The sequence below is a fragment of the Crocodylus porosus genome, unplaced genomic scaffold, assembly GCF_001723895.1.
Source record: "Crocodylus porosus isolate Cpor-Errol unplaced genomic scaffold, CroPor_comp1, whole genome shotgun sequence".
NCBI lineage: Eukaryota > Metazoa > Chordata > Crocodylia > Crocodylidae > Crocodylus > Crocodylus porosus.
This window is the reverse complement of record NW_017728931.1, coordinates 72,467,161-72,472,255: the sequence shown is the minus strand read 5'-3', so window position 1 is coordinate 72,472,255 and position 5,095 is coordinate 72,467,161. Positions and strand designations below refer to the sequence as shown.

The 5,095-nt window shown below is 45.8% G+C and overlaps 1 long non-coding RNA gene across 1 annotated transcript; it reads right to left on the bottom strand.

The window, feature by feature from the left end:
- Positions 1-243: 243 nt before the first annotated feature.
- Positions 244-4,941, bottom strand: LOC109316098. Its single transcript, XR_002102685.1, has 3 exons — positions 4,815-4,941; positions 3,414-3,416; positions 244-253 (listed from the first exon to the last, which is right to left on the bottom strand). It is a non-coding gene; the product is annotated as an uncharacterized LOC109316098 (long non-coding RNA).
- Between the last annotated feature and the right edge of the window lie 154 nt (positions 4,942-5,095).

The window sequence follows — 5,095 nt, the reverse complement described above, 5'->3', positions numbered from 1 at the left end:
TCTATTTTTCATACAAATAATCATGACAAGTAGGACTGAAGAAACGTAGCTCCTTATCATGTATCAGAATCTGAAACTGTGTAATACTGAAGACTTTAATTTCCAGAAGTTGCATTCAGCCAGAATCTCTTTGGTGAGTGATACACACAAAATATCTTTAAACATTATCAAGTAATGATAATTGATAATTTAATTGAATTACCACTATATTCATACTGGACCTGTTCCCATAAATATTTACCAAGAAAAGTTGCTAAAGAATCCACAGACTACTGAATTCCATTGCTGTGATTTATGAAAAGGTAAATAGCATTAATCTCAATGTTCTATGTATTTTATATTAGGATGGTAGACTGGGTGGCCCTTCCTCAGCAGCTGTGACAAAACTACCATTGCTTTCATTTCTCTTTTCATAGAAGCTGGAATCTTTCTCGGAATCTTTTCCTTAAATACAGAATTTTGAGTCAACAGGCTGGCACAGATGCTTCCTTACTACAGTATTATTACTAGGCAGGACCTCCAAGCACAGAAATTATTCCAAAACTCACTGGAGCCAATGGAAAGGCTTCCATGGCTTTGCATCAGATCAATAGTCAAAATAATAACTATAGTCCGTACGAAATGTGGTCTTCTGAATGGAAGTTCTGTGCACTGACTGGAGAGGAAAGGATTTGGTTTCATCAGTGTAGAAACCTAGGCCAACTGGCCACACCAGGATAGGGCTCCGGTGCTGCACACTCAACAGGTGTCTTATTCCCCTATTTTTGTATCTCACCTGCCATGACTTGGTGTACCTATAAGGGATGTCAGGATACCTGATCGTCTAGGGTTCACTGAGACCTGTGCAGGTCACAGTGTCCAAGAATCTTCTGTGGGGCCTCCCATACAGCCACCCCTCCCCACTCTGGTGTTCTGTTGGTGATTGAAGTAGGCGCTTGGTCTTCCTAGACATCTGGCTTCCTCTGCTAGATAGAATGGTCCGTGAAGAAAGGAAACTGAGATGCCTGGGGTCAGCATGAATTAGCTTAGCCTGGGAGTCTCGGTAAAGTTATGTGGTCAGTGGTGTCCAGCTCATGTAAGAAAATGAATAAACTAATACAACTTAAATAATGGAGTCCAAGTCTGCTTCAAGCCTCACCTTAGCCCAGCAGCATACCTTGACTGGGGCTCTTTGGGGTTTACCCCTTGATATGAGCCCAGTCAGAGTGAGCTGGCCTGTCTTGGGCCAAGACCTTTGGGTAGTTGGGGGCCACAGGTATTACAAACCCCTGTGGGACCCCTAAAGGTACCTGACCTCCAGTGGCTGTGTGACAGTCAGGGTTCCATGGGGACAGCTGGTGTCAAGCTGGTCCTGGATTGCAGGTCCTCAGCTCTGGTGTAGGGATGTGGTATGGACCAGTGTCTATCTCTTTCTTCCCCCTCTTCTAAGGCTAGTGGTACCTTATCCAGGAAGTTCAGAGCTGGCTGGGGCCAACCTTGCAAAGGGGTCATAAAAACCTTCCAGAACAAAGCCGGTCATAAGAGCCCCAGCCAAGTCTGAGACACAGCCTGCCAGGGAATGGAGTGGGACAGCAGAGCCAGTAAAATGGTAGTCAGAAGTGGTGGAGAAAGCAAAAGGGTGGAAGCAGCCATCACCCAGGGGCCATGAGTCTTAAAGGGGCTCTGTCCCTTCAAAGTCAAGTTTTGTTTTGTTTTTTTTTGATGGGGGGGTTCTTCTTAATTGTTTTTTCCCTCTTGATTGTGTTACGGGAAAATGGGGGTATTGCCTGACCCAGCAAGGAGGCGGCAGGAAGAATAGAAGCTTTTCCCTGAGAGGATGCATCAACCCTGATCTAGGGGTCTGGACCCAGGGTTGCCACCATGTAAAGGCTGCAGGTTAATAATCTGCAAGACCATAAAAGGGACTGATATGAACTGACTGATCAACACATGAAGAGATAAACTGATTTAAGCTTCATACATTCCCATGGGGTAATTTCCTACCCTAACACATATTTTGTGCATTATCTTAGAATTAATTATCTCTAAAAATTTTCTTTTTAGGATATTGTCACTGGCACTGCAGTGCACAATATCCCCAAAGAACAGCCAGATTACATGAATGGTTTGCTCTCTGTGGATGACAGGGCAACATGCTGGCATGAATGTGTTTTTCCATGTGGGGTAACAACTTACCCCAAGCCCACGTTAACACATTACCCTGTGACAGGAGTACTCTAGACTCTACTAGAGTCTTTCTATCGGTGACTCCACCTTCCTGTTATAGGCCAACCACCTGCTTACTCTCCTGCCATGCCTTGATCTTCATTGATTAATTAATAGATGTAATTAGCGGGAGGATGCCCATTTTATTTGCCCCGGTGCCATGGGGTGCTATCTGCAGCTCCTTTTCCTCCCCTACACCACAGCCCAAGCCTCGCAGATGGTAGTGACATGGTTTTGACCTGGACCTTGCTGTAATTTGGCCCTCTCTTTGACTTCCCTGGCCTTTCACTGCCCTGTCTCATTCCGTGCCTTCCTGGTGCTCTGCTGTCCCTCCTCTCGGTTAGGCTTCCTGCTGCCCCCCCGGGACTTCTCGCTGCCCTCTCTCCCTAGGGCCTCTCATTGCCCCCTCGCTGTGGAGCTTCTCACCGCCCCCTTGCTCTGGGGCTGGGGCCAGTGCACCCCAAAATGCCATGCCCTCTCTGGCGCCGGGGTCCCCACACTACCATGGAGCTCCTATGAGGCCTCCTCCAACCCCTAATAGCCTCACTCAGTCCTCTGGTGTTATAAAACTACAAACAGAAAACTCAAGCCCCTGGACTATAACATAAAATCTAAGCCATCTGGCTAACCATCATTGAAACCCCTACCAGGGAATTCTCCACCCCGTATCCGCAAACAGAAGCTGCTCGTGCCATCAGGCTTCTCTACTCTGCTTGCTCTGGCAGAGCTCCTTCTCCCTTGGCTGCTAGCAGAGAACTGCTCTTCTGGCCTCACTCCTGGGGTTTATATGTGCCAGGCCCTGCCCCTTCCTGTCAGCTGACTCCCCAGCGGTTGCCCTAGCAACCCATACCTGTGCCTCTGCTCTGAGAGTAGCAGGCACCTTAGTGTCCTGCTACATACCCCAGTTCAATTTCTATATAAATGACAGGCCTAGATCTGTTGAGTGCATGCATCTGAAAGGTCAGCATTCATTCACAATTAATTCACGTCCACTTCCATGATAACTAATGGATGGCCATCCTCCACTCTGCTTTTCCAGAAGATGTGGTAATACCTTTTATAGCCACTTTGTTTGCAGGCTGCAAGGTCATCAAAACACCCTGCCCTTTGCCAAACCACCCCCCAGAACCCTTTGTTACACCCAAATCCACCTCTGCTCTCTTGCCTCATGGCAAAACTCCACCTCACCTGCCCCTTTCATAACATACAAGCTAGTTTGCCCTGCCTTTGTTGGAAGTGAGGACTAGGAGCAAAGGAACAGTAGAGAAGAAAAAAACCAACATCCTACTGCAATACAGCATACACTATGGAGTCCCCTTCAATGGTAAGGGCTTAACACCCCCACATGCCCCTTTTACCTGCTCTCAATTGTTACCTCTCAGCTCCATGTTCTTGGAGAACCCTGGCACAGGACACAGCCTGTCTGACTCACAAAGATTTCCCCCTCCTCTACCTGAACAAGAACTGATTATGAAAGACAATGCACATGCAGTGATAAACACACCTAATGCCCTCCAGATAAGGGTGACAAGAGTGAAACAACTGCCCTAGGTCTCTTTGCATCTGAGATGGAACCTGATGACAATTTTTTACATGGGAGATTCAGAACAGAAAGCCCGAAGCAAAGACTGCAGTGAATTCTGGGATCAGAGAAGCAGGGGAGCACAGCATGTGCTCCAAATGCTAATCAACCCACATTTACACACACCCAGCTCAGCATTTATCAGACCAATTCTATTCTGGATTTACAAAGGATTCCCTTCCCCCCCTGCCCCCCCGCACACACACACACCTCATCTAACCAGAACTAAGCAGAAGTAAAGTTTAATAGGCAGCTCAGGCTGTACATTCCCCGGTCCCACTATGGGAGTCCTATTTAAACTTGATTGTCTAAAACTCGGTTGCTGGGTTAGGGAATGCTGAGGCAAGAGACGAAGTCAGAGTGGGTATGGGCAACATTTGAACAAAGGTAAAGGATTCATCACAGCGTCCAGCCCGTTGGAGCCCTGTCCACAAGTGTTGTCATACTTTTCCCAGGATGACTGGTAGAAGTCTTCCCCACAAAAGTTTATGAAAAGTCATGCTAAGATGAGGCTTGTTCACAACAGGTAAAAATCCAAAACCCTGATGCTGCAAGCTATTATTTCTGAAGAAACAATGAGGTATCCCATCCAGTATATCTGCTATCCATAAAAATTTCAAGCTGGCTCCTAAGTGTCTGGTTACTCCTTAACCTTATGCTTTTCCTGGTTATTAATCAGTTTTCTTGTGATGTTCAAAACCAGATAACCCCTTGTCAATAGAAAAGACAATTGTTTACACTATTAAAGGAATGCTTTGAAGAAGCTGAACTGAGGGTATAAAAATCTGTAAAAGAGCAACAAAGTTGTGCTTCAAGAGCAGAAATCTCTCTGACACCATCCACTGTTGTTCTTGAGAAGCTGCAAGAAACAGATTGTCTCCCTTCAAGGATTGTGCTAAGAACTTCACCTGTCAGCATTGGAACCCAAGTGCCTTGGACTGGTGAGATCCCAGCTCTCGCTCTCTCTCTTCTTTTTTTCTCTCTAGGCATAGATTTCTGAACCTGAATTGTATTAGTTGAGCTTGACCTAAGTTTCCCCAAAAGCTTACTTAGTAAAATCAGGGTAATACTGTAATCGTCTGTGTTTGTTTTTCCTTTGCATGTCTATTACTACTAGTACCATTATATATTTCAGATACTTAGCAATAAATAACTTTTATAGTCAAACTGGTAGTAACTGGGTATATTTTTCCTTCTCTACTTCTCCTTCCCCACTTGCTCTACAGCAACACTTCTTTTACCTAAGCTAAAGATCCCTGTGAAGCCCAAAATTACTGTGGGGTCTGCTCATCAAGAGGCTAAAGATTG